A 20,377-nucleotide genomic window follows, 5' to 3' on the forward strand; every position below is an offset into this window, starting at 1 on the left:
GCATAAAATCCGTCAGACCCCAATGCTGCCTGCCCAGCCCTGCCCTGCCCTGCCCTGTCGCCTCCTCTGCTATGGCATTTCGTTGAGCTTTTATTAGAATTATCTAGGAGGCGCACGACTTTCGTGCTTATGTGATGAATCAGTTTGTAGCAAGAGGGAACGCATTTAGCGGTTGCATCGAATGCGACTCTTATCGCATTACGCCATCTGCCGGCAGTTAAATGAGTTAAGCAGACCCGATTACGGTTAGAAGGATGCTCCATTAGAGCAACAGCAGCAGCAACAGCAGCAGCAGCAGCAGCAGCAGCCCCACATTAATCCGACCCACTTGCGTGGGCAAACAACGTAATTATATGCAACCGGATAGCTGACAAGCTCCTGCCTCTGCTATTTCACCTACTTTGACTGAAAACCTGTTTAGAGTTGCGAGCTGCCCCCTCGGGGCGGCCATCTGATCAGCGGGAATAAACACAATTTTAATGTTAGCTATAGATAACTGCATCAGGTTTATATCAAGCGTTGCCCAAGACCTTTAATTTATGCTTTCCTTCAAGCCACACTCAAGTAAATGGAATTAAATGTTTGACAAGCTGTTTTTAACTACGTAAATCGAAGTTTGCTTAAATGTTTTTTGGCAAAGCCTTGCTTCAGTTTATTCTACTTAAAAACTTGCAAAGTTCTTATTTGTTTAAGAAAGTTTGAACTTGATTGACTAGATAGAATAACTGAAATTATGATTCACTTAAAAGTTGCTTTTTTTTTTTAGCAAAGCAACAACAAGCTTCAAGCTGCCTTTTAGGCTAAAGTGTCTTACTACAAAGTTTGCACGCGATTTTCACTGTAAGCCTGATTGATTTTAAAGTTGAGCTTAAGCTTCTATCTTATTGATTAATCATAACATCATCTTAACTTCAGTAATGAATCACTTAATTTTATTGACTCATCGCTTTTGGGTAGAGGACTCGCTATGGAAACTATTAAAGGAGCTTGTCCTTGATTATGCTGCGCCTCCGCCTCCAGCTCCTTGGCTAATCGCCAATTGCCAACAACACGTGCTCAATTTGGCGCTCGTCTATACTGTTTATACCCTGAACCCATTTTCAATGGGAAATCAGGGTATAATGGTTTTGTTGAAATGTATGTAACAGGGAGAAGGAGGCGTGGCAGACCCCACAAAGTATATATATTCTTGATCAGGGTGACGAGCTGAGTTGATTTGGCCCTGTCCGTCTGTCTGTCCGTCTGTCCGTCTGTCCGTCTGTCCGTCTGTCCGTCTGTCCGTATGTATGAACGCGTCGATTTCAGAAGATATAAGAGCTAGAGACTTCAAATTTTTTTTAAAATGTCCGTAATTACAGCGCGCATATCAAGTTTATCATTAAAAATCGATAACTTATCCCGATCTTTTTTTATCGATAAAAAACCTTATCGAAAACCAGTTATAAAATTATATCTTCTACACCTTTATTGCTAGAGTCTCCAAATTTTTAATGTATGCTTATATGCAATTTATACAATTTCGGTTTTTATTAAAATTTACCCCCCACCCTTAAATTCACCCCCTCACCCTCACTTTTGTAAAAAGCGTATTTCAAATACTAGAGACTTGTGCTTTGGCAATTACATGCATATCCATGTTATAATCATAATCTGAAAGTTTCATGAAGATCGTACGTCCATAAAAAAAGTTATTAAACAATTAAGTTCTCATAGTAAGCGCACACTGCAGCCCATGCGTGTTTATGCGTGGGTGCTTGTGTGTGTATGTGTTTGTGTATGTGTGTGTATGTGTTTGTGTATGTGTGTGTATGTGTATGTGTGTGTGTATTTGTTTGTGTATGTATGCGTGTGTGTGTGTGTGTATGTGTGTGTGTGTATGTATGTGTGTGTATGTATGCCTGTGTGTGCGTACGTGCCTGTGTGTGTGTGTGTGCGTGTTTCTTGTGTAAGCTGAAAGACGCGAAAAATTATTGAAATATCTATTGCTCCAAGGGTTCAGGGGATCTCGTAGTCGAGCAGTCTCGACTAGAGCTTTCTTACTTGTTTTATTTTACTTTTTATTGTTGTTGATTTGTTTTAGCGATTTTTTTTTTTTTTTTTTTTTTTGCCATATTTGCACAACCGACACCAGGGTCATAAATATTGTACGTCGCCTTTAATATGCAATAAGCTGTTGTATTTATTTACACAGCTCAACAAATTCCAATGATTTTTTCCATAACTCATTTGGCACACACAGCGACTAAGCGCCTCAGTCTGTGTGTGTGTGTGTGTGTGTGTGTGTGTGTGTGTGTGTGTGTGTGTGTGCCCCAATCCCAACCTCGATCCCTTCCACCCACCCCATCCCATCCCTCCGCCGTCGGCTGGTTAACCACTTGCCACGCATTTTAAATCATGACATAAACACTTTCGCACATCCCAAGCAGCAACGAGCCAACAACACTCGGCAGCTATTTTGTTTATTTATTTGTCTGTCTGTCTGTCTGTTTGTTTGTTTGTTGTTTGTTGGCTGTTTTGTTGCCATTGCTGTTGCCAATGACTTTTATGATTTTTGTGGTCAGGGTTATGCAATTGCAGCAAGGGACACGAATTGAGCTCATCAGCTGTGGAATATGTGTGCATAAATCTATGTATAGTTGATATATATTACATTATATCTTAGTAGATTATATACATATACATATTTGGATATTTGACACTAAATGTAGATATGTTTTGCCCAAGCAATTAGCTAAATAATCATTGCACTTTGTCATTTGCTCATGCAACCGCGAATGCACTGCGCAACCATGCAAAGCAAAGAGAATGAGGTTCCAGATCTAGTCTGCCTATTGCTTAAACTAAATTGCCATAATTGAGACCTTTAACATATATGCAATCAAATCTTCAGATTGATTTTCAATTCAATTTTATCATTTTGATGGCAAAACTGTTAGAGAAATAGCAGAGAGCTGGTCGGAAGAAGAAAGAAGCAAATCTACCGTCCATGATATCATAAAAAGGTTTCGGGAAGATGGAAGATTGATTAACAAAAGCCAGGAGGGAAAAAAAAGAAAGCGATTAAAACTCAAGGGAGGAGCGGTCGATTATAAGGGAAATTAAGGTTGATCCCTTTAAAACCGCAAAGGAACTAAGGATGTCATTAAAAACAAACTTTGGAAAGGATGTGTGTGTGATAACACAGTGCGCAATACTTTGCATCGGTATGATTTGCATGGCCGAGTTGCCCAAAAAAAAGCCTTATATTAGCCCTAAGAACAAAGCGTTTAGGGTAAAAATTCGCGAAAGAGTACTTGCTAAAAACGGATGACTTTTGGAATCATGTTAGTTGGTTGTATATCATATTAAATACCTTTCTTTTTTTGCTAATTATCTTATTTAAAGGTGTTGTTTACTGATGAAAGTAAATTTAATTTGCATGGGTCCGATGGTAAGGTGTATGTGTGGCGTAAACCAAATACTGAGTTTGAGCCCAAGAACACAATAGGCACTGTTAAGCATGGAGGAGGTTCAGTCATGGTTTGGGGCTGTATGTCGAGTGCGGGAGTTGGCCATTTGCACTTTATCGATGGCATACTCGATAAATTTGGCTACCTTGATATTTTGAAAAAAAATGTTAAGCAGAGTGCGGAGAAAGAAATTGGGGATACTTGAAGACTTTGCTTTCTATCAAGACAACGACCCCAAGCACACTTCAATGCTAGCTAGGCTCTGGCTAATCCATAATTGTCCCAAATTGATCCAAACGCCTGCCCAGAGCCCGGATATAAACGTAATAGAAAATCTGTGGGAAATTTTGGCGAGGAAAGTTTACCAAAACCGGTATTTAACAATCTGGACCAATTGAAAATGGGATTACTTGCAGCTTGGGACTCCATAGAGCCAGAGATCTGCAAAAAAGTTGGTCAAATCATTCGATAGAGTTTCGGTTGAGTTCATTTCATTTAAATTTCGTTGGATTTTATAAAATCGTTTTCTGCGGGTCTAAATAAACAGTTATTTGCTGCTTTCGTTTGCTGCTAATTAAACTCTAGTTGCGTCTCGATTTCACTGTAGTTAAGTATCGATAGGTATTAGGTATCGATAGTTAACTATACGGAGAAATCCTCATAATGATTTTTTCAGGAGGTTTTTTCTTGAGTGGGGCTCGATTATGCCTATCCGATTTCCTTTTGATGAACTTTTTAATTTATTTTAAATTTAAATTTAATTTAGATTTTACAAAATTATTATCAGGTATTTTGGTAAAGTATAATAATAATACAATAATATAAAACCTCTGTAGAAATAGATATATATTATATAGAATCCGCAGCATATTTCTAGTTCCAAAACACACTCAGCGTCCTCGTCCGCTCGTCTGCAAATAGAGATCCGGCAATTCATGTCTTTCTGTTACACATGGCGCAATAAAACGTAGAGTAGCCGCTGCAAGAGTGTAAGCCTTATCTAATCGGCGTCGTAGTACGCTCGTACGCTTCAGCCAGCTGAAGTTTGCCTATCTCTGTGCCAGTGCAAATATTGTCACAAGCTGCCAGCGACGGGACGAAACGGACTAAGACGTCGTGCTGCTGTCGTCCAACTTATCAGATTTCCCTGCAAAACGGTACACGACGAAAGATTTCGCAGTAAACCAAACCAAACTGTGCAACTATTTGCACAACTAATAATTCACTTTAGTGTTTCATTTAGTTCAAATATTGATAATGCTTTAGCACAAATGCAGCTCAAATTTGTTGGCTCATCGGGACTGGGCTGTGGGCTGTGGGCTGTGGAGTGTGGAATGTGTCATAATGGCTCTGCCACTGGCACTCTTCTTATCATGCGCGAGACTATTCCTCTTTAGAAGCATGACATGGCCAAAACAAAAAAAAATTTAAAAAAAAAAAAACAAAATTTAAGTTTAATGTTTTTGAATTCCCCATAGACGATGATAAATACCCAAACAGCCATACAATGTACAATAATTTTTGTTGTAAAATTTTTATTGTATATAAATGTTTTTTTTTTGTTTTTTTTTCTTTCAAGAAAACATTTTGTGCCAGCTCACTGTTGAGTTCTCAGATTTTAGATCTAAGATCTTGGATCTTGGCATGCAAGTCATGCGACGTGTTTTCAAGGGGGGGAAGGTCTCGTTGAGCATTTCAGATGTTTTTATTGGGGTCTCCCCACACACAACACACAGTCCATACTATCTATGCCTGCATTCACGCTTATATGTATGTGTGTGTGGGTAAAATGTCAACATCATGTGGCAAGAAGAACCTCCATAAGCTGCTTAGCGTTGTTAGCTGTTGCCCATTTTTGGCTGGCTGTGATGCGGCCTGTGATGGCCTTGAGAATCTCTTTTGGCTTGTTTATGGCCACGTCTAAGCGTTCAATTGCTGACAATGTCCACAAAAAGCGAACAGAGGCTCCATTGAAAGCAGCTTTTCCCTTGATGCTCGCCGACATTTCAAGCTTGACGCTGAGAACTGAATTATTTGCAACTTGTTACCCATCAGTCAACTTCACAACTTCAGATGTGCTGCAAAAAGTTCAAAACACACACACACACACACACACACACATACACACAGCACAGCAGAGCCACAGCACAATTGCAGGCCATGAATTTCAATAAACCTTTGATTCACTTTGATTTCACCTCAGCCAATTTAGCTGCAGCTAGTGGCGGAATATTTTAATTGTTAACTTTCGAGGTGGGAATTTTAAACACTTTTGCTTAGAATGCAACCTATAATACAAATTTGCTTATTTCTAAATATCTAAATTGCAAGAGAATTTGATTCAATTTTAATATGGAAGCTCCCTAATACTTTCATTAGCTTCGAATTTTAGTTTAATACATAACTTTTAACTTTCATCAATTACACATGTTTTTTTAAGTTTATTTTATAGCCATCATAGTATATGAATATATATTGTATGTTTCAATAATTGAGAGAAAATAACTCAACTTCAATCCATATTGAAATTAAGTTTCCACAGCGGTCAATGACGTTCATTACAATGACTCAGCTTTGTCTGGAGTCAAATTATCTCATGTCATTAAAACTCCTTGTATGACAAAAGTTTCCCACATCTAAATTTTAATTGATTTCTATGTCAATTCCAAGAGAATTAAATGTTTCATTAAATTTCAATTTCAATATCAATTTCAATATGAGAAACTTTCATAAACTTTGTTTGCTTCGACTTTAACTTTAGACTTGGACATTTCACAGAGAATATATTTCTATAAAATCTTAATTGATTTCAATGAGAATTGCATGCCTTTATTCAATTTCAATTTCAATATGGAAACTATCTTTCACTTTTATTACTTAAACTTTTCGCTGCCTTAAGTTTTCACGTAAACAATTTCATTTCAGAGTTTTATGAATATGATTTTCCCACCTCAGCTTGACTAAAGTTTCCGCCAACCTTCGACTTGACAATGACAACTATATAACAAAGTGTAACTTTATAGCTTTCAATGCTCATTATTCGCCGTCTATGCTTATTGCTTTCGATTAATTGAAATGTAATCAACAAATAGTGCACGTGGCTTATCTGTTTAGAGCTGCAATTCATTGACGCTCTTGGGACTGTCGGTCTCAATCAGATTTCCAGCTCTCAGTTATGTTTTTATGAAACGCTTTTAATCCATTTTGCTTATCAATCAGCTGAAATGTCGCAAACAGACGGCAGCGGTGTGCGCTCAAACCGAATCTGTGTTGAGAGTTTCGCTTGAATGGGGCTTTCAATCAGTGCCATTGGACTCTTTCAATCAGCTTAAGAGGGTGAAAGACAAAGAGACGCTACGGCTGCGTAGAGAGGCGAGGTGTGGCGAGGTGGGGCGAGGTAGGGCGATGTGGGGCGTGGTCAGCTGTGGTTTGTTCGTCATTCACCTTGGCAATATCTTGGAGTGCACGCTGAAGCGGAAAAACCAGTAATTAAATGGCTTCACTTTTACGCTTTTTTCTCTTGCTGCGGCCAAGCAAAATATAAAAACAGCCAGCAACAACAAAATAGAAGACGAAGAAAAACACACGCCTTCTGCATTTTCTGTCAGTGTTTGTTGTTTTTCGCCTGTTTAGTGCCAGAGCGCAGAGCGCAGAGCACAGAGCGGCAACCAGACACAAGCAAGCACTGTACTAACCCGTCCAATTTGTAATTGAAACTTTCATTTTCATTTCTTTTCTTTTTTCACTTCTTCATCTTCTTCTTCGCGTTTTCAGTGCTTTACTTTTTCGCTTTTTAAGCATGTAGGTACCCAATGAAAAACCGGCACAGCGCAATGAACCAACCAGTTGACATCGCTGCTGCTGCACACCGAATTGCCATGATACACTCACTCACTCACTCTCATTCTCTCACTCACTCACTCATCTCTCGTGTCTATTTGACAGACTCTGCAAATTGCAATTATATTGAAATTTGAGCTTTGTCGCATCAACAACTTGCAATGAAAATTGTTGGGAAAGTCGAGCATGCAAATGGAAATGAAAGTGGAGACTGTGCAAAACTGAAAATAAATATGTTAAAGGGCGACAAGAGTAGCCAAAAAATAAAAACAATAAAAAAAACAAAAAAAAAAGTTAATTATTTGCCTCTGCAGTTCATGTCTCATGTTGCCTTTCACAAATAACTCATATGAAATATGAATATATTGCAAATGCCAGAATATTGAATTGGCAATTGGCAAATGGCAGATTCGATTGATTTGTGGACTTTTGGCTTGAGCATTGTAGTTTTTGGTATTTGGCTTCAATAGCTTCTCGCTGGCCTTTCACCGGCGCCGGTATCATGCTGGCCTGGCTAAAGCGAGTAAACAAATTGGCTTGAAATTTGATGAGTTTATGTGAGCGCTGCCGACGATGACGACGACGACGACGACGACGGCGTGCGAGACGTCTCCGTGCAAAAGGGTGAGAAGTTGCGTAACGGGTGTCCGTCTGCCCACTTAAATGGCGGGGCGTGGCTGGGTGCCTTGCCTGGCTGGCGTATACCTCTAATGAATGACATGCTATACTAATGAATGAGAAGCGACACGTTGCCCGTTAGTGCCGGTTACCTGTGCACAAATCAATGGCTCGACTTTAACAAATGATGAAATACGATACCTGGCCGCATGGCCGTTGCTGTTGCTGCTGCTGTTGCTGTTGCTATTGGCGCTGGGTGGCGCGTTGGTAACACAAACAGCCAGAGACAGAGTGCAGCTAGTGTATATGAAACCCAAGCCAAAAACTAAATAACGGGGCCAATAGCAGCAGCAGCAGCAGCAGCCGTGGAGAGGGGTAAAGGGTGCGGGGTGGCGGTGAGACAATTGGGAGTATCCGCAATAGGCTGTACACTGGGCATGTCAACTTAAACTTGTCTACCGTCGAGCGTCAAGCGAGCGAGTAAAAAATTAAGCGCAATAAATAACGTATACGCCGCATAAGCCAACGCATATCAAGCCTGTCCGGCGCCTCAATGATGGCAAAAAATTGCCCGTAAATGAACAAAAAATAATTAAAAATGCATTTTTCATTAAGGCATTAAAATGCACAAACACACACACACAAACAGTCACACACATAGACAGAGAGCAATTGCACATTCACAGATGCCGGCAATGCCATTCATTTAATTCATTTATCTGTGGGGGGGTATTTGGGGCGGTTGGCCTGACCAGTTCATTGATTACAACGCCATGCCCAGAGCTGGCGTCTCTATATGGCTGCGGTCCCCTCCCCGGGCCGATCTTCCGTTCGGGACTCAGCGCCAGCAGCAGCACTTCGGCCACTTTTATGTCATTTGGAAATTATCATTAAAGCCCGTTGTGAGGCATGTTGAGCTGAGCGGACGGTCGGGGGCATTTACAGCACAGATATGACCACTTCATTTTGCAAACAAACAGCAGCAACAGCAACAACAACAACAACAACAACAATAACAATGATAACAACATCAGCAGCAACAGCAACAACTTCAACTTCAACTGTTTGGTCGGTCGGCTTGGCAGCGGGTTGCGGCGCGTGACGGTCATTGAAACAATGCGCGAAAAAACGCATGAAATTAAAACAATAAAAGCCAACAACAACAACAACAACAACAACGACAAGCAGCAGCAACAACAATGCAAACCGGCAACAACAAAATGTTCAGTTAAGTTTTAATTTTCACAAGTGTGAAAAATACTATTGAAAAGGCCGCACACAAAGTGCGCCTCGGCAACGAGCTATTTCCGCCTCGGCAGCATAAAAAAAAGCAGGAAAAAAAATCAAATAAAAGCAACTCTGCGAAACTGTAGAAAAAGAAGAAACAATTATGCTGCCACTTGTCGAATATTTAATACGCTCAACTTTTTCATCACACGTAACTCCAAACCTTTCTCAGAATCTTTAAGAATGCAGTTGAAATGACTAGCTTGTATTAAAAGTGTATTATTTAATTTCTGTTTTTCTTCATTTGTTGTCGCATTCAAATTCATTCATTCAATCGTGAATATCGCGCTCAATTTAGCTAACAGAGTTGTCAAATTGATCTGCTCTAAGAAAGAAAGAAACAATATATAAGGTGATATATTATTTTACTTTGAGAGAAAAAATCAGAAATTTAATATTTTTTTTATTATTCTCGAATCTATATAGTATATGTTAATATATATATATATATATATATATATATATATATATATATATATATATATATATATATATATATATAGATATATATATATATATATATATATATATATATATATAAATAATATATAAAAATATGAACAAGAAATATTTGTATATATACATATATTTAATATTCAATTGATAAGACCCTTAAATAGAGTAAATTAAGTAGTTTAAAGTGGTATATTCTACAGGAATGTACTAATATATACCCTATTAAAATGGATCAAAAGATAAATGAAGCCATGAAAAGATCGATATTTATCGAGAAGCTGTTATCAGAATATAAAATAAACGATATTAAAATATAGCAACCGAATTCTAATAGAAATCGATATATAGTAATAAACTATTATCACAAAATAATATATAGAATTATTGTTCTATCCAAAGGCCCTTCAATCTAAAATATGTTTACATAAAAATTAATTTTTCTATATGCTATTCAACATTTTGCTATATAACATTATTATATAACTATTCCCATTACACATAAGTAATGGGTATATAAAATAATACAAACTGGCAAAAGAAAAAAAAAAGAATCTCGTCATGAAAAGAATGTCGCTCGCTGTTGCCGTTGTCGTTGTCACTTTGCTGAATTGCTTTTGGTCCGCAGTGTTAAATTATGTGCTTATATTATATGGACGAGCAGCATAATCCACTTGCTCTGTGCCATGCAGCTGACCTGAAATAGCTCAAATTTTTGTGTGGAATATTAATCATGGTCACGGATCGAAGCCGAACAACGGCTGTTCTTAAATGACCAAATAAAAGATCTGCAAAGATTTAATACGTCTTTGATCACACATAAAATAATAAAAAACAAATAATTGCAAAGATTCATAATGGATTAAAAATTACCTTCACTACAATTGTTTTTGTTTTTGAATTAAATAATTGTATTGAAATTTTATAGCGAATTGAAATGTGATAAAATTGCAGTTGATTCAATTGAGGCAACGATTGCAGATAGGCATAGACGAATAGCTACCGCCACATATGGAGCTGGAGACTGGCAAAAAGTGAATGTCTGGAGATATTTGGAGTGCTCCAAAAAGACAGAGCTGAAGTCAACGATTATTTCTAAGCTCGATAAATAACCGCAGTCAAATGAAAGTGAAATCCGAGCAACATTTGTTGTTTTTCTATTTGGCTATTGTGTGTGTGTGTGTATGTGTGTGTGTGTGTGTGTGTATTTTGGCCATATTTGTGGCTGATTTGCTAGTCATTCGGCTGTCTTCTGCTCTTGGCTCGCGTTCCGCATTGTTGTGGACTTATGCAATAAGCGATTCCCAACCTCAATAGCAATACTCCATGACAATGATGTGTCACATTTTGGCTACGGATGCGGCAATCTCTGCGGCGTCTGTGGCTTCCACTTCAGTGTTGGCTATGGCGCTGCTTTGGCATAGCTGTAGCTGCAAATCGGAAATGAAATCAAAATGGCTAAAATCAATTTTCATTTGCTTTGACGAGCACTTGCAGTTGTTAATGTTGCTGTTGTTGCTGCTGTTGTTGTAGCAAAGTGAAGTAATCTCAGTAAACAGTAAAGTAAATAAATAAACTGATGAGCGCCAGGCTAGCAATATTGTTGTTGAACAACAACAACAGTAACACAACAAATACAAAATCGAACTGAAGAAATGCCAATCATGCGCGATAATAACAACAATAACAACAACAATAACAACAACAACAACAACAGCAACAGCTACAGCATTTACCAAAGATGATGGCAAATGATGACACAGTGCTGGGTAACGTATGTATATAGCGAAGATGTACTCAAGCTAGATTTTGGACGCAACCTGTCGAAAATCAATTTAATGCAGTGCAATCAAAAGTTAAAATTGAACGACCGTGCAGCCAGCGCAGTTGAAAGTGCTGAGAGCGCAACACCAAACAAACAAACAAACAACAACAACAGCAGCAGCAGCAACAGAGGTACAACAACATCGCCAACATCAGCGTGGAGTCATTGCTTTGATTAGTTGCATAAAAACGGCAAAAGGCAACAGGATGAGTTATCTGAATCTGAATAGCACAAATGATGACTTGACTTCAATTTTTCGATTGTCAACCGAAATCACGTTGAGGCATCTGAAGAGATTTCGTAATACAACACTTTCAACGGAAGTGTGACTAAGCACCAATACGGCGCGAGAAAAGTTTAAAGCATTTGCGAAAGTTGTGCTTGATATTAATATAATAATACATTAGCATATTTTAGCAAAGTTAAATTAAATGCTTTCAAAATGCTCTGAAAAACTGCGTAAATATTAATTTATCTCGCTTTATTATTTGCACAAGTATATTTATTTATATTTGTTATATTTACTTGCAGAAATGCTGCAATAAATAAATCCAAAGTTATGTTTTTCTTTCTCAAATCAATTTAAATTTTAATAAGTTTTTAATTAAAAAAAAAATTGTGTTTTTTTTTTTTCAAATGATTAATGTGATCAATGTGTGTTACAAAATAACTGTATTTCAAGCAATTATTCATTTATTATGGACTTAATGCAATGTTGACCTCTCTCGCTCTCTCTCCCTTTCTTTCGTTTGCTCTATATCTCATTCTCTTTTGTCTTCTCATCCTGTATCAATTTCATGTCGTTATTTATTCAGCTTGATTTTATCATTATTATTATTATGATTTTTTTCTTTTTTTTTTTTTGTAATTCAAAGTCCAGATTTGAATTTAAATTGGTTTCAATTTGACCAGCTCGAAAGAGCTTTCAATATTTATTTGTAATTCAGTTACTTTCAATTTCAAGTTCATCTGTTTCAATTTCAATGAATGTGGGACTCACGTTTTGAATGTCTAATAATATTTTGAAATGGTTTTTATTTTCACATTGGACTCGAGTGAATGCATTTTTCCCACTTACAAAACGTAACAAAAAGCCGCTGACCATAACAATGTCCTAACTGGGCGACCTTTCTTTAAGCTTCAATGTCTGGGCTATATGTGCGTGCGTGTGTGAAAAGCTGTTGGGAATTTGCATAAACATGCCATAATATGCGATTATCATATCGGCATAGACATCGTTTCGTATATGGACTACACACACGGCTGACCACGCCAACGCCACCTTCACTTTCGACGCGGAGTTAGCTGCTGTTGCTGGTTTTATTTTATTTGATTTTATTTTCACATTTTTGTATGTTTATTTGTTGTTGTGGAAAAATTGTGTCAACAATTTGTTGGCCGAGCTGTTGCGCCCTGGCCTAACGAGCCACATAAACATTTGAATATTTCGGGCATGTGCAAGTGTTTCCGGCTATCACAACTGAATGTATTACATGTGTGCGGCTAGTTGGCCAACGAGGGCAGTGGGGACATACACAAATGGCTGGGAGATGCGATTCCCACACTTTGGCACGCCTTAAGTGGCAAGTTATGCAACGTCTTCGCCCATCCGGCAGCATATAAATCATAGCTGTGCGCTTGCAGCAGCAAGGCGGCGACAACAATTGGACTTTATTGAATTGAATTGAAGCGAATTGAAGTGCGTTGAATTCAATTCAATTGAAAGTTGACTTTTGTTCGCACATCAAACTAATTAGCAGTCAGACGCGCTCAATTATGAGAGCCCACAACAGCAGCAGCCAGAGCAGCAGGGGCAGCAGGGGCAGCAGGAGCAGCAGGAGCAGCAGGGGCAGCAGGAGGAGTCAGCGTCAGAGTGAACAAGTTGCAGTTTTAGAATTGTTTGATTTATGGCTTGAAAGTTGCTCGACCTTTTGGGGAATGTTGTGGCTGCAGTAATTCCCGTTACAGCCTCGCACTGGTTAACGTTGCGTATGAGTAATCGCTAAACGATTTACGGAAATTGCCATACGACATTTATTTAATTTATATTCTTCTGTTGCGATGCCAGCAACACTGGCTGATGTTGCTGCTGTTATTCTTGTTATTGTTGTTGTTGTTGTTGTTGCTGCTGCTGCGACTGCTGCTGTGAATTTTTTGGTTAAATTAGTAATTAATCGATATAAATTAACACATTTATCGTTTCAACGGGGGCGAATCTCCGCTTTCCGTGGCAAGACCGAACGTGTTTTTTAGGCCACATCGACGATATAATACACTTGCTGTGACTGTGTGGTTTTTAAAATGAGCTTTTTTGTGATCTATCATCATATAATACTATCTTATAATACCCATTGCTCTCTGATAAATAAATGTATAGTAGTCTAATCTTAAACAAGCGATGATCACAAGGGCAACAACAACAACAAGTTAAGCTAAGCTTGCAATAGTATAGAAAAACTTTAGGAAGCCTGCTTCTGCTTCTTTAGAATATCTACATCCAGCAAATCAAAATTTGCATTAAATTTTAGCCAGCATAGCAGAACCTATATAAAGCTTATATCCATTGATCTGCTGATGCTGTTCAACACGTCTGATAATACTGATACAGCCCCAAACGTAGAGCATATAAACAAGCGCAAAAACAAATCAAAAAGCGAAACGCATGCCATCAGAAATGTAAATTTAAATTCCCGAGTTTCGGCTAAGTTGACTGAGTCATCTGATCTGTTGAACAGCGCTTGGTAGCCGCTAATCTGTTTATTGAATTACGTTTCGTGTCTTATCGATGAGCACACAAATGGGCAACAACAACAGCTTGTTATATCTTCACTTCAGCTAGTCCGTAAATCAAGGGGTATTATTCGCGTCGGTTCAGGATGCCGCAAAGTTCGCACTTTTGCATTTTTTCGAGTACAAAATTTGCTGCTCATTGAGGGAAACGGTTAATAAAACATATTCCGAGCTAAAAATAAAATAAAACATGTATTTGAAAACTTAACTAAAAAGCAGAAATACGAAATACGACTAGGAGATACCCTGCAGAGACTGATACTCTAATCATTCTCTGTTATTTTGTGTACACACCTAGTAAAATACATACATCCACAGACACAAATATATACACAAGCTAGCATAAGCAGCTTGGACTATGCTCTGGGCACGATTTAGTTAATGGAATCGCGAAACTTTTAGAGTTTAGTAATGATATTTAATTGTGTGCATTTGCCAAAGATGTCTCTAATATTTAAAAGACTTTGTCATTAAGGAATTGAGGTTTGACATTCACAGTCTGAAAATCGAACTCTATATCTAACACACAAAAATGTATAGCTCTTATGGTATAAAGGTCACGCTGAGGTCAATCGATAGGCTTTTAGCGATCTTAAACAAATGGAATGTTTTATTGAAGATTAATTAAAATATCCGTACTGCTGCTGATCTATAAGTATATACAGACGGACGGATACCCGGACATGTCTTTGTCGACTCAGCCAGTCGTTCTGATCTCGAGCATATATATAAGTTAATAGTTTCTCCACGCCCCCTTCCGCCAGCTGCACACATTTTCACTAAACCATTATGCCCAGATTTTCCATTTTCAGTGGTTTCAGGGTATGAAAAAAAAAAAAAAAACAGCAAACACGAAAACTAATTGAAAGTTCCTGTAGCGAGATCGTGTCTTACTTAGCCTGGCCGCAATACAAGCCAAATTGATTCTTGCTGTTTATTTTTTCCGCCGTTGCATTTACCGTTCCATGCGTGTGTGAGTGACTGAGCGTCTGCGTGTGTGCGTGCGTGTGTATTGGTGCATTAACTAACTGTAGTATCTGCGAGTGCCCCATTTAACGTCTTCAATCAATTGATTGATTATGAAAACCAAGCACGCAAAGCATAATCAATGATGATTACAATGATGAAGCTGCCTCTGCTGCCGCGGCTGCTGTTGCTGATGATGATGATAATGATGATGATGATAATATGAACTGTTAGCATATTTATTTATTAATATGAAACAGCATCAACTGTCGGTCAGCCGCTGTCGAGCGATGCCAACATAAATACAAATTGTTATTAATGTTTGCTTTAGTTTAGTTTATTTGCTCGTGCGATTTGTTATTTCTTCTTTTGCCCATACATAAATACATTCATTTGTCTTGCCCGCTTCCTCTACGCCTGAACTCCACTGCTCCAATCGAGCGCAAGGTTATTCTGGATGCAAGCGAGAACAGTCCAGCGGGCATTCGACTCGATGTCTCTGCTATTCGACTTTGCAGTTATGTTAGCTGCAGTTTCACCGTCACCTTGTTACAGTTTCAATTGATTTTTGTATATATATATATATATATATGTATATCGATATATATGATCAGACCCGGTTTGGATCGTGCGTCGCGACTCAAATATGCTGGACCGGCGTATCGGCCATGTGCCGCGCGAGAAACCGGCTTGACACGTTGCCAAAGTTAGTTTGATATTGTTTATTTTTATTTTGTATTTGATTTTGTTTTTGTTTTTATTTTTTTTTTTTTTGGTGTTTTTTTTCAAATGCCAATGGCTGCCGACTTTTACTGTGCGCTGTGTGTTTTGTTAAACTTGAACTTGCGAGACGATGCGTAGCCAGCGCAGCCTCAGCTTCAGCCTCAGCCTCAGCGAATGCGAATGCCAGCATGTGTGTCTCAATTTGTAGCCAGCGAAATAGCAGTCCGTCGACCATAGTAAGCTGACCCATTGGCGAGGCCACAATGCGAAAATATTGCTCGCCGGGCATGCCTATCTCCTTACGCGGCGAGGGTGGGGCAGGTGTGGTGGGCTCAGGTGTCAGTTGCAAGATACCAAGTGCCCAGTTGGCCGTTGCCTTGCGAGTTGGTTGGCTTTGCTAGTTGATACTCATAGTTGGTAAGGCTTGTGAAAGTTCAGTTCAGTTCAGTTCAGAAAACTTTCAAGTGCAGCTGCTAAACTTGACAAGCTCTGGAGCCGAAACTTGCAAACGGATTCGTTAGATTCACCTGACTGTGCTCCGTGCTTGAGGGTATTTTAACCCAACCTTGCCCTGCCCTACCCTGCCCTCCGCTGCGCTGCGCTGAATGGCACAAAGTCCTATCATAACTGTTGACATAGAGGACATGCCATAGCTTAAGGAGCAGCCAGCTCTGGACTTAAGCTGCTTATGAATTATTTGGCAATAAATGTCAGCCCCAGCGCCAGGGCCACTCGATTGAGCCTGTGGCAGCAATCGTTAGGCAAATATTATCAGCTTATACTTAAAATGCATTCAACTGAGGCGAACGACTTCCGATGTGGCACTGAACTGCATAATATCCCCAATTAAAACCAACTTAGGTTGATAGTAGGGAATGCAAATAATAATAATAGCAATATTATTCTGTTCTATATAAAGACATTTTATTCGATGCAAACAAAGAAGAGAAGACGCGCAGTTAACAGAGAGATGGATATAAATACTTAGCACTTCAGGCATTGTAGGCCTAATTTGAGAATCACAAAGAGAGGTGATAATTTGAGCAGCCTAAGGCTTAAGCTGTAATCAAGTGATATAATAATAAAACACGAGACAGCGACAGAGTCATCAAAATTCGATTGCTACTCAATGCGGGGCATCCAGTGAGTCGAGCGTTTCAGCTTTTGATTAGCAATTAACAAATTATTACCTGATGCGATGCCAAAGTGGAATGAACTCAAAAAACTCTATGCGATTGTTGTTGTAGTTTGGCTGGCCTGGAATGGCTTGGCTTGACTTGGCTTGGCTTGGCTTGGCCTGGCCTGTCCCACACAGAAGAGCGAAAGTTGCAGACGCTTTGGCTTTTGTCAGTTTTTGGTCAGAGCTTTCGCATAAACGTCGGCGATTTAGTGTCACGAAAAACTTTGCCATTTGAAGCGTTTTGGCCGTGCTTATGGAAACCCGTTAGCAGAGCCAGTCACGGTCCATCCAAAGACAAAAGATCGCCGGATCGCTGGCTGATCGATGATCTTTTGCGCTATGGCCAAAAGACTTTCTTCGCGTTGAATGACCGAGAGCCCGAAATGAAAATCGAGCAAAAATTCATTTGATTAATTGTTTGAGCATACACACACACACACACACACAGTAAGAGACAAAACAAATGCAGCTAAAAATGGCAACTCCATAAAGCCATATCTGAATTTCGCAAGAAAAGTCAATGGATACGCATGACTTTCATGTCTTTTCATTCACATACATGTATACGAGTATGTATATTTAGCATTATTTGGGTTTATTGTTCGGCTCGTCTCTTATACAATTGACACCAACAGGAACTCCGAATGCATGTTGCCTGGGTGTGTGTGTGTGAGGGCGTGTGTACGTGTGTGTGTAGGTGTGAGTGTGGGTGCTTGTGATTGTTGTAGCGAAAGCAAAGTTAAGCCATTAATATGCATGATGAGCTCTTTGCGAATCCAAGACGTACTCTGTCCTAAAGGCTTAGAAAATATACAAATTTGTGTAAAGAGGGCAAAGTATAGTATATATGAAAATAAAATATATATATAGTATACATATATGAAGTAGATTATCATTTTCTTCATAGCCTAAACTTACTGTAAATGGGAAATTGGAGTAAATTGGGTTTGATTCAATATATGTAAGAGGCGTAAAGAATCATGACAGTCTATATAAAGTATATTCTGCATTAGGCGGACGAAATTAGTCAATTTTGTCTATCCATATGAATGACCGTATCGTTCTCAGAACTTTGAAGAGCTAGAGGCTTGCAATTTTTATGTAGTTCCCTTAATAGCATGCGCGAATCGAGTTTATGAAACAAAAATCAACAACTTTACCCGTTTTAATATTATGGATTAATATTCAAATCGGAATATGGATTAGTATTCATATCGGAAGTCAGCAATTATTTTTTTTTTATTTTATTTATTATTTTTTTGTTAACTAACTTGCTGTTTGCTTGCTTATAATATACTTATGCAAGCTAATGACCATAATTATTATAATTAAAATCGCTGATAAACCGAGATTCAGGGTATCTCTCAGTTAGACACTACAGACGTAAGCTTCCTTAATTTTTTTTTTTTTTTTTAATTTTGATCTCATTTCGACAGTTAATAAGTCCACAGTAAAACCATTTTTCATGTCGTTTGACTTTTCAATCCCAGAACTTAATGTAAAGCATGTAAGCAGACAGATATTTATGCCTGAAGCTGTTCGAGCAACCCGATTCAACCGGCTACAAACTCGTCTTGGGTTTCACAGTAAATCTGCGCTTAACACATATCATCGAGTATGTTAGCTGTGCTATATCTACATATAATCTTTGGAATAATTAATTGGCCATTTACATTTTTTTGCATCAATATAGTTTGCGCAATAAACTCAGCCAGTGAATTCATTGTATTTGATAAACTCAAGTATTCGGCTACAATAAACGTGTGCTTAAAGTAGAAATTAAAAATAATAAAAAAAATAAAAAAACTGAATATTCATCAGGCTTTAAGAACCTGTCATTAAATGCAGCCAGCGTCTAACGACTAGATTAGTTTGTTCTTTGTGCATGTATGTGTGTGTTCTCTGCCAAGTTCAGGGCAGACATCAACAACAACTAGATGTACTACTACTACAAGAACAACGAGCTCTTGGCAGAGGACTTGAGAGGCGGACGCCCTTCAATTTTTTGCAACATTCTTTTTCGGATGCATTTGGCTGCACTCTAATTACATTTGAAGTGTGGCCATTGGCCAGCTAGAGCGAGCAAACTTATCAACATGCTCATCATCATCATCATCGTCGTGGTCATGATGGTCATCATCATCATCATCATCATCAGCAGCAGCATGATTGCTGCATACTTGAGCAATGAAAAGGGGGCTTAACTCTAGACCAAAGACTCTTGCCTGTGCGCTCAAGCATACGACTTTGTTTTCTAATTTGGCTTTAACCTTTGCCAAAGAGTCAGCTCCAAACTCCCATTATCCATAGGGCGCACACAGAGAGAGAAAAAAAGAGGAAGATAAAAACATAAAAAAAAGTAAAACCCACAGCAACAAGAGGGAGAGAGAGAGGTGGAGCGAAAGAGATAGAAAATACAAATGGTACAGTCAAGAGTTGTGGACATGAAAACGAGCCCCAAAAGTGGAGGTAATTGAACCGTGGCATATAACCTTGACTTAACCGTGGAATTTTGCAACTCGTTGCCGCTTCGCTTGTCGCATTTCCTCGTTGTACATCTCTCCCTCTATCTCTCTCTCTCTCTCTCTCTCTCTCTCTGAGCTGACCCCCGAAATAATAATGGTCAGCCGGGCATCAGGTGGGTACCCAGCGTTGCGCCAAAGGCAATGTGAAAAATTCGTGCATCGCTTGTCATATATTCGATTTAAGTTTCGTTTTGCTGTTGAAATTTCAATTGAACCGTTGCTGCAGTTGCATTGATCCTGCCGAGCGAAACTTTTCCTTTGAAACGGATTCAATTTGATTTTTGTTTTTGTTTTATTTTATTATTATTATTTTTTTGTTTTTTATATTTTCTTTTTTCGACCAGCAGCTAGCTTAAAAGTTGTAGTCACTAGTTGCCAGAGTATGTTTCAATGTTAGTTCAAGCTGCCGAAGTCGAAGCTCGAATATGTTTGTTTGCAATTACTATGAAAACCATAAAGAAATTGTTCTACATTTGGCTTGCAGCGCAAAGCAAATACCTGCGTTGCATTTTGAATCGTAAATCTATTTCCATTTTATACCCATTCATAAAGTGCTGCATTGTCCGTCCGTCCAGCCGTCCATCCGTCCGTGTGCACATTGTTGACACTAGAGCTTGTACTATATATGTACAGTGAGTGGTGCAAGTTGAGCTCTCCAAATTAGGCACACATTTATATCATCCCAATGCGAAAAGAGTGAATAAGGTATAGAACAAGAATC

The 20,377-nt window shown here is 38.7% G+C and overlaps 1 protein-coding gene across 1 annotated transcript in view; it reads left to right on the forward strand.

Annotated features, from left to right (window-relative positions):
- Nucleotides 1–20,377, forward strand: part of LOC108619370 (uncharacterized) — a 110,095-nt gene that overhangs the window by 59,764 nt on the left and 29,954 nt on the right. The gene's annotated exons all lie outside the window — the stretch shown is intronic.

Source organism: Drosophila arizonae, chromosome X (assembly GCF_054131065.1).
Source record: "Drosophila arizonae isolate 15081-1271.41 chromosome X, UAZ_ARI_1.0, whole genome shotgun sequence".
In the NCBI taxonomy this organism is placed as follows: Eukaryota; Metazoa; Arthropoda; class Insecta; order Diptera; family Drosophilidae; genus Drosophila; species Drosophila arizonae.